A 10,298-nucleotide genomic window follows, 5' to 3' on the forward strand; every position below is an offset into this window, starting at 1 on the left:
CATGGCCTGTCTGAGTTCCTGCCCTAACTGGGCCCCCAGGTCAAGCAGAGGGAAATGGAGTGTCTCAGATCGTAGAGAAAGCGCCCAGGGCCCTGGACAGGGCTCTTCAGACTCAGTTTCATAACCTCGGGGTGTGTGGGGGGGACTAGCACTGTCCTGGGGCAAGTCTTTCTCCCACCCCTGTGCCCTCTAGACAGTGTCCCACCCACTCAGCTCCCAGAGAGTTGGCACTGCCCGCAATGGGGGGACTTCATCCACACCCAGGCCTCGGCCACCTGACCTCTGAAAAGGAGAAGCCAGCACCTCAGCCAGAGAGCCAGGCAGGGGTTGGGGTGGGTGGTGTCGTTCCAGCAGGGCCACCGTGGGAACACACTGGCAGGGTTTACAGAGGGGCCCAGGCCCCCTGAGCAAATTGAGGGTTCTGTCCAGGCAGAGAGCTCATTTGGTTAGTTCCAGCCTCAGCCAGCCATGGCTTCTCATTCTGTGGTTCTCTGCAAGGTGAATCCTGGACTCTAACGGACACAGTCCTGGGAAGAAAACCACGGAGGCAGTGCCCTGTGGAACCCAGCCAAAGGGGGCCCCCTAGGGTGCTCCTGCATTCCACCTCTGCCTGGCTGTTCCCAGAGCAATGGTTGAGTTCGTGCATTCCCTTGCTCACGGAGAGATCTGTAGTTGGAGTCTGCCCAGAGGGACTGCAGAGGAAAGGCCTGGCAATCTACGGCAAGATCGACATGGATCCAGCCTTTGGAGCACGGGCCTGTTCTGACTCATCAGGTCACCCGGTGACAGAGCTGACTGATGGCAACTGGTTTTAGTTTCTGGGTAAAGGTGGCCAGATCTGGAGCAAGGGAGAGCGGCTGCTGTGCAGGTCTTCACAGGGGTGGCATACGCTTTCCTAGGGGGTCCCCCGGGAATCCCTCAAGCTCTAATATTTCAAAAAGCCCAATGGAAAGTAGGCCTACACCTTGGGGAGCTTGACACCAAATACCCACTGCTATTAAGTCAATTCTGACTCATAGACCCTGTAGGACAGGGTAGAACTGCCCCTGTGGGTTTCCAAGGGACTAACAAAAGTAGTGAAAGAAGTAGAAAGCCTCATCTTTCTACCACAAAAGGACCAGAAGTTTTGAACCCCTGGCCCTGTGGTTAGCAGCCCATGACCTAACCAAGGCACCCCAGACCCAAGGTTCTTTGCTCATGGCTGAGAGAACACCTTGGCCATGTAGATGACAGAGGGACGTGGGGAGCCCAGGTGGTTAGCCCAGAGGGATGGCAGGCTAACCAGTGTCCTTGGATAATCCACATGGAGAGCCTCCTGTCCAGCCCTTCCCCACTGGGAGGGGACCCTGAGGGGGACAGTCTTGGAAATACCACCTTCTGCCGGGAATCCGAAAAGGCTTCCGTCTGCGTTTCCAAGTATTGTCGTCCTTTTTCAAACGTTCCCACTCTTCTACAAAACAGTTGTCTCATGTGTTCCTTGAGTGACGGTCAAGTCTTTGAGAAATACTAGCCATTGCACTTCCTGGCTTTGCAAGTCCCTTTGCTTGCTCTAACACCTCGCTCCTAGTGTACTCCGGGCATTTTCCCAAGGTGCAAAAGCTTTCTCATCTGACTCCCCGCCCAAAGGTGAGCAGTTTGGACCTACCCAGAGGCGCACCTCCTCCAGAAAGGTCACGGTCCTGGAAACCCTGCGGGCCACTATTAACTTAGTGGATAAAGGACTGTTAAAATCATTTTAAAAAAACATTTTATTTGGGGGCTCTTACAGTTCATAACAATCCACACATCAGTTGTATCAGCCACATTTTTAATTTTTTTGTCCATATGTTGCCGTCGTTTTTCAAACATTTTCTGATTTAGCCCTTGGCATTAGCTCCTCCTTTTCCCCTCCTTCCCCCAATTTTATATTTTGAGCAATGTTTTTAAAATAACTATCAGTCAATATATTGCCTAAAATATTTTTTCCTAAAATAAAATTTTAAATGATTTGTGACATTCCTTTTCCACACTAAAATGTCCTGGTATTGTGATAACCGATAGGGTTTCCACAGGCAACGTCTATTAGAATTGCTCAGCTGTGCTATTTTGCCCAGGACAAACTTTTAAGCACTGTTGTGGAATTTAAACAGATGCCCAACAAGAAAACAAGACTCGTAGTATCGATGAAGAACACAGCTTTCCCCCAGATCCTGGATGCTTCCTCCCCCCAACTACCATGATCCGAATTCTACCTTGCAGGGCTGGATAGGGCAGAGGCTGTACACTGGTACATATGAGGGCTGGAGGTACAGGGAATCCAGGGTGGATGATACCTTCAGGACCAAGGGTGTGAGGGACGATGCTGGGAGAGTGGAGGGTGAGTGGGTTGGAAAGGGGGAACTGATTACAAGGATCCACATGTGACCTCTTCCCTGGGAGAGGGACAGCAGAGAAGGGGGGAAGGGAGACTCCGGATAGGGCAAGATATGACAAAATAACGATGTATAAATTACCAAGGGCTCATGAGGGAGGGGGGAATGGGAAGGGAGGGGGAAAAAAAAGAGGACCTGATGCAAAGGGTTTAAGTGGAGAGCAAATGCCTTGAGAATGATTGGGGCAGGGAATGTATGGATGTGCTTTATACAATTGATGTATGTATATGTATGGATTGTGGTAAGAGTTGTTTGAGTCCCTAATAAAATGTAAAAGAAGAAAAGAGAAAAAAATGATTAGGGCAAAGACTGTACAGATGTGCTTTATACAATTGATGTATGTATATGTATGAACTGTGAAAAGAATTGTATCAGCCCCAATAAATTGTTAAAATAAAAAAAAAAGGAGTGGACAGGGAGCACTAGAATAGATTGTTATTGCACAAGTCATTTTAAAGGAAATCTAACCATTGGGGGGGGGGGGAACTCTAAAACTGGTGTGGTAATGATTGCACAATTCTCCTTGATATGACTGAACTATTGAATTGTATATGTAAATTATGTGTCAATAAAACTGTTAGGGAAAAATAAAATAAAATAAAAGCCTATCTAAATCAAAAACAAAAAAAATGATAAAACTTAAAAAAAATCATTAACATTAAAAACAAGAAAACAAGACTCTCTGGGGGCAGTTCCACCCTGCATAGAGGGGCCACCTTGTGTCGGAACCAATCCAGCAGCAAGTAACTGCAGTTTTTTTAAAAAAGGAAAATCAATGCAAATTTAATGCAAAAATTTTAAATGTCGAAATTAGAGACAAAACTCTGTGACGAACCCAAAACAAAGTAAAATCCCTGGCAGGAGTCGATTCCCAGGCATAGCGACCCTCTAGGACAGGGTAGAACTGCCCCCGTGGGTTTCTGAGAGTCAGTCTTTACAGAAGTAGAAAACCGCCTCTCCCCTGTAACGACCAGTATCAAAAGTATAGATACAGATGTTGACTTTGCACTTACACATCCCGCTGTACACTTCTTGCTCCACACAAATTCCCAGACCTGGCGCCAATAAAATCTTATTGACAAAAAGAAGTGACGGTCGGATTTTGATGAACCGATTTTCCGGAATGACTGCCTGGAAACTGTTGATGAGCAAGCGTCTGTGTGCTGGGGGGGGAGGGCATCCAGACGGTTCCGGCTCAGAGCGGCCCCCCCCCCTCGTGCACCACAGGGCAAAGCACCGCTCGGTGAGGGCTCCGTTCACTTGCGTTGGGATGGCCCAATGCCTAGAGGGTGCTAACTAGAATGCAGTGGCGGGGCCAACGGTCAGGGCTACTGAATGTCCTGTAGTTCTCAGAGGGCATTGCCCAAATGCCTCCAGTGCCCCTGTTGTCAGCCAGATACACTGAGCCTTCCAGAAAACTGCCGCTCAGGGTCACAAGGGCACCACTCACCTGTGCCAAAATCAGTAGCCATCCAAGCCCCGAGGCGCCCGAGGCAAGGCTTTTGGTTCGCTGCCCAGTGTTTCTGGAAGAAGAATGTCTTCAATCCCGCTACAGACACTGGTGTCTGAAGGCCAACATCCTGTGGGCTTTGTTTCTTGGAGCAAACCACACAGCTGGAGAGGATACTGCCTGTCACCCCAGTCTTCGACAAATGTCCCTGAAAGTCTCCGTTGGGTCAGACACAGGGCTCATTGTGGGGGTAAGGGGAGCAAGGGGGTTAATGAGCAGCAGGATGATGGACTGGTCTGGGAACAGAAGGCTGGGGGTGCAAGGCAGCAGGCTGAGAAGCAAAGTGGGGTGTTTCTGGAAGAGGAATCTGGAAGTCCAGGCAGGGAGCTGATCAGAGGCATCAATCTGCTTAAGAATCCACGCCTGAGGCTTGTGGGCCTGAAGTGGCCCCAGGGTGAGGAAGAGAAAAGATGGAGCAATTTCTCCCCAGGAGCTGTGGGAGCCGGCTGACCTAACCGGAAATGGTCAACTCCATTGGTGACTCGACCTGTCGCCATCTACTTCGTTCCAACATCTTGACCACCTCCTGTACGACAGGCTAGAATGCTGTCATAGGGTTTTAGATGCTTTGATTTTCTTTTTAGATGAAAACATTTTATTAAAATTTTAACAGTTTTATTAGCATTTCATTCACAAGCCATACGAGGGGGTATCCACCCCCAAAAAGAAAATGGAAAGGAAGAAAACCTCCCAGCAGAGCTTTTGTAGTAATATTTTCCCCTGCTAAGCAAGCATCAAGAAACTCACTCTGAGTTAGTGCACCCAGTGGCATTGCCTGAGAAGGTTCTCTCTGGCCACAGTGAATTATTTCATAAAAGCAGTTTCACTCAAACCTCGTGGTTTTTTTTGCTTGTTTTGTTTTGGGGTTGTTTTTTTTTTGTGATGGCCGATTTAAGAGAACAGTGCGTGGCTGTGAAATTTTGTTTCCTGCCCGGAGAAAATGCCGCACAAACTGTTGTGATGTTGAACACAGCTTACAAGGACAGCGCTACAGGCAAAACTCAAGCGTATGAGTAGTTTTCTTGTTTCAAAAAAGGTGAAATGTCGACTGATGACAAACCTTGTTCTGGACGTCCATCAACTTCCCGAACAAACAAAAGTATCGACGTGTAGTACATTTGGAGTTTGTTTCACCAGGTCAGACTGAATCACGTTTCCTATTTAGAGGTTCTAAAAAGATTGTGTAACTGTGTGAGGTAGTTTATTGCGCCAACCTGGCCAATAAACGCATGTGGGGTTAATTGAAGGGCAGAGGGATAAATGGCTCAGAGAACTTCGTCTTTCGAGTTCCCTTGCTTTGTGATGGTCGGACCAGGGAGCAGCTGCCTTAGCAGTTCCCTGCTTTAGCTGGCAAGGCTGACTGCCTGCAAGACATCCCCAAGGAGAAGCCACATGGACCTACCCCGATGCAGCCCTGGGTGCTGGAGCAGCCGTGTGGAGACCCTGCCACACGCTCACTGACTTGGCTTTCCTCCTGCAGTCGGCATCATTGCATCTGTTTTGTGAGATGAGGAGGACTTTGTGGATTGGTGTTGGACATATGGGTTAATGTTGGACTTGTGGGCTTGGGCAGCACTGAGTTGGGTTGTTTTCTTGATGCGCACTTAACCTTTATATAAAACTTTCTTATACATGAGTTGCTGTGGATTTGTTTCTCTAAAGTACTCAGACTAACACACTGTGCGACAAAAAAGTCCTGATTTATGGCAGAGAGGGGACTGGTTTTGCCACCACGACAATGCACCTACTCACACAGCCATCTCAGGGTACGAGTTTTCAGTAAAACAAACGGCATGCCTCTCTCCCCACGCACCTGACTCTGCCCCACACACCTGACTCACCTGACCTTGGTTTGTATAATTTCGTTTCCACGAACAAAGAGGGACATGAAAGGACAATGATTTGATGACATAGAAGAGGTGAAGGGAAAAAAAAACAAGGGAGGTGCCGTCAGTCATCCAAACAGATGAATTTGAAAAATGTTTCCAAGAATGGAGATACAGATTTGACTAATGTATTAAGTGTAATGGAGTGTGCTTTGAAGATGGTAAGGTTGTTTTGGAAAATTTTAAAAATAAATAGCTTGGAAAAAAAACCCTGTTTTTTGGGAGGTATCCCCTTGTACAATTTAATAATTCAATATATCAAAAAGAGTTGTACAAGTGTCACCACATTCAATTCTAGAACATTTTCTTCCTTGTACTCATTGTTATTCATAACATTTTTTTTCTAATTGTGGCAAAAATATACACAACCATTCTCCAATTCCACAACTTCTACATGCACAATTCAGCGCCACTGATTACACACGTCATGTTGCACAATCGTTATTGATATCATTTTCCACAGCATTCTCCCACCACTGACATAAAAATGCCCCCTGAGCAAAAATTCTTCCTCTCTCACCGATGGTAGCCACTGATCATTTGGTTTTGTTAGGTAGCTTAGCCTAGGGAATTGGGAAGTCCATTTACGCATGCCCAGGAGAGCCAGCAAAGGACAAAGCTGTGGGATGGGCGTTACACCTGGAGCAGCCCACCTGGGTCAGGTGACTGCAATTCAGCCAATGGGATCAACCTGGGTCGTTCACCACGCCTCCCCCGGGAACCCTTGAAAAGACAGGGACCGGAAGGGAGAGGGCCTTGTCTTGGTTTGCTTGTGCGGTCTGGTCGTCTTCGTGGGAGGAGAGAGATCCTTGAGTGTCCCGGAGCAGTCTCTGCCAGGCCGCATGGTCAAAGGAATCCTATGGGTGCCGCGTAAAACCTGAAGCTTATTTGAACTCTCATTAAATTCACTTGGGTCACGAGCCCGGCTTCGGCGTGAAATCTTTCTCGCACGGAGCCAAGGACCGAGGCTGGAATCTAGTCCCGGAGAGAGAGAGAGAGACCTTACAGTTTCTTCGTCTTCTCTTAGTAGTAGCTTTGTTGATATGATATCCACATATCACGCACTTCCATAGTCAAATCACTTTTAAAAAGAGTTGTTGATACATCATCACAATCCATTCTAATGCTCCCATCCCACTTCCCCCTTCTCCTGGCTCATTTTCTCGGCTGGACACCTGGCAGTGGGATTGCTGAATCGCATTTCTCTTGCCAGCTTCCTAAGGGCGCACCGTCCTGGTTTCCGAGGCGCCGTGCCCTCCGACAGTCCCCCAGCAGTGCAAGAGTGTCCCGGTGTCTCCACATCCTCACCAGCGTTTGTGGTTTTCTGTCTCAATGAACTTTGCTATTACTGCTGGACTGAGGGGATCTCTCATCGTTGTTTCGATTCACATCCCTCTGATCGCTAACGGAGCCCTGGTGGTGTACTAGATGATGCTCTGGGCTGCTCACCACAAGGTCAGCCGTTCAAAACCACCTCCTGAGGCGAGGCTTCCTACTCCCATTAATATTAAAGCCTCAGAAGCGCACAGGGGCATTTTTTCCCTATAGGATCACTATGAGCTGTGTTGGACTTAGGAAACTGCTTGCAGCTGATGGTAAATGATTGTCAAGTTACCTCCCTGAAGGCAGTCAGTTGCAGTCTTGTCCCACCTGTTGTTAAGGACCTCCCTCCCCCCAGCCCCTCCCAGGCTACTTCTCCCTAAAGGCTAGAGGTTATCAGTTTGGTCCCTGGAGGGTGGGTTTACAGTTCCACCCTACTGATAATGGTTTCTATAGTGAGCCAGAGAACAGGGCAAACCGGCTCAGTGACATCCAAAGTTAGGCTGCCATCCTGAATCTAGGATCCGCCCATCTTGTCACATGTATACCCCCAACCCTCCTCTTCCTATTGCGTGTATGTCCCTAGATAGTCTCCGTCTCATTACTGTGTTCCCTACAGCACAATCCTTTCCTGTGACGTATGTCTTCGTCTTTGATTAGGGGGCTTGCACGTCCCCAGAGAATATAAAAGCCTTGATTAGATGTTTCTCTTTCTCTCTACATGGACCACCGAGCAGGGCTGAGGTGAGCATGCTCCCATGAGATGTGTCTGACTGCATTACTTCCATCTCTCTTCTAGCTCTCAGGCTCTCTGTGACTTTACTCTTCACTGTTATCGCTGTACAATTGTGCCGAGCGGACTTGTGATGATGTGCTAGGGGCTGGTCCACCCTGACCATGAATCAGAACGGACTGGATGGAAGTGAGTTTGGTTTGGTTTTTTGGAATAACGAATGACCATGTGCATTTCTTCGTGTGTTTCTTGGATGCTTAAATGTCTTCTTGGGTGAAATGTTTGTGGCTTCTGGATTTGGGTTGTTGAGCTTCTGGTGCTTTCGATTCGTTTTAGAGATTAGCCCCTTGTCAGATGCATGGCTGCCAAAATATTTTCCCCAGTTTTTAAATTTCTTCTCCCTCTGGGTTAGGCAGGGTGGGTCAGCAACAGTCAGTTGCTCGGGAGCTTAGCGAAGCAGGCCCTGGTGGGATCACGGCCTCAAGCACAGCAACACAATCCACCAGCCTCAAGCTCTAGCAACGCGATCCACGGCTTGGCTTGGCTTGGCCCACAGGTAGTGTAGCGCACAGGCTGAGGCCCAGAACTAGCTAAAGAAACAGCACTCGGTCCAATCACCAAGGAGCAAGAGAGACGGGGCGGGCCTTGCAGAGCCATTTATCTCATTGCCCTCCAATCAAGCTTCGACCCGGTTAAACGCCGCCTACACGTTCCTATTGGCCTAGTTGACCCGGCAAATCTAACTATCACACACTTTTGGAGAAGTCTTTTGATAGAAACAGGCGTTTAACTTTTAGGACTTCTGCGTTTATCTCCTGATGTTTGTACATTTTTTTGGTTATGTTGTGATAGACCATTTATGCCATAAGTCAGGGCCCCGAGGTGTGTGTGTGTGTGTGTGTGTGTGTGTGTGTGTGATGCTCTTTATTGTTTCAGGTTTTACATTTTGGATATTGGATGCATCTTGGGTTGGTTTTTGTATAAAGTGTGAGGTATGGATATTGGATTTTTTCCCCCTTGCAAATGTATATTTAGTTTTGCCAACACCATTTATGGAACATTTTCACCCCTTTGTCAATAATCATCTGTCCAGAGGTGGATGGATTTACGTCCAGATTCTCATTTCCATGCCATTGGTTCATTTGCCGTCATTGGACTAAGTACCAAAGTGTTTTGACTATCAGGTTGTTGTGACTGCATCTTCTATTGGCTCTAGGTTTGTGTATGTATAAAATCATATCATCTAAAACAAGGGCGAGTGTTACTTCTGTTTGCTGTTTCTAACAGTTTCACTGGGGCATCATCCACACATCACATAATTCAGTCACTCATTTATATAAAGAAAAGTTGTACAATCATGAAGAGTTTTACTTCTGGGGCGGTGGCTTCGCCTCTGGGCGGCCTTGGTGGTAGCAGGCCGGGGCAGAGGGCCAGACTCGTCTTGATGGCTGCTGAGACGGAGCCTGACGAGGCCGGGATGGGGAAGAGTGCCGCCTAGAAACCCAATGGGGTAGTTCTACTCTGAAGATAGCCCAAGTCCTGGTTCTTGATGGTCTTTTAAACTCCTAGGAATTTTAGATGTTGAAAACATTCCATGTGCCCGGGATTCAGTATTATATGGTTCATGCGGATCGGTTGTGGCTGGCCTCGGACATTTTTTATTTACTCGTAGAATCAGAAGATCTCTTGATGTTGGAGTAGGAGGATTTATTTTGGTGACTTTAGGATGCTGGTTCCATTGTAGTTGTAATTATGCAAAGCAAAGACTCCAGGAACGAATTGCAAGAGAAGGAATCAAAAATAAGATTTTATATGAAAGCACCCACCTAGATCCTGAAAGAAAACACACTAACAGCAGCAATTAAGCAGCCAAGCAAATCGGTGTTCAAAGCTGAAAACTGCACAGAACATTTTATGTCTGATAAGAAAGATTTCAATCAAGAAATTGAAGAATGCATTAAGTTGTACACATACGTGCTGTCAAATGAACTCTGTCCTGGACCCACCAGAGCGATGCCAGGGAAGCATTCTTCCGTGGTGTAGAACTATTCGCTCATAATTTATTGTCACCATGTTGGAGCAATAAAGTTATAGAAACCTTCTAGTGGAAAAAAAAAGAGTTTTACCTCTTACATATCAATGTGGCTGTTACTGCTCTGGCTAGGACTCTCAATGCAATATTGAAAAGGAGTGGTAAGAAATTTTAATTAAAAATATTAAAATTAAGAAAAAAAGCAAGGGAGTGGTGGCAGTCAGCATTCTTGTCTGATTTCTTCTCACACGAGAAGTTTTAATCTCCAGGGAAAATAATATTGGGCATTGGTTTTTGTGTCTATGACCTTAATTATGTTGAGAAATTTCCTCGTTTCTTCAATTGATAAAACATTTTATTGGGGGCTCTTACAGCTCTTATAACAATCCATACAACAATTGTATCA

This window comes from Tenrec ecaudatus, chromosome 10, assembly GCF_050624435.1.
Source record: "Tenrec ecaudatus isolate mTenEca1 chromosome 10, mTenEca1.hap1, whole genome shotgun sequence".
NCBI classification, from domain to species: Eukaryota; Metazoa; Chordata; class Mammalia; order Afrosoricida; family Tenrecidae; genus Tenrec; species Tenrec ecaudatus.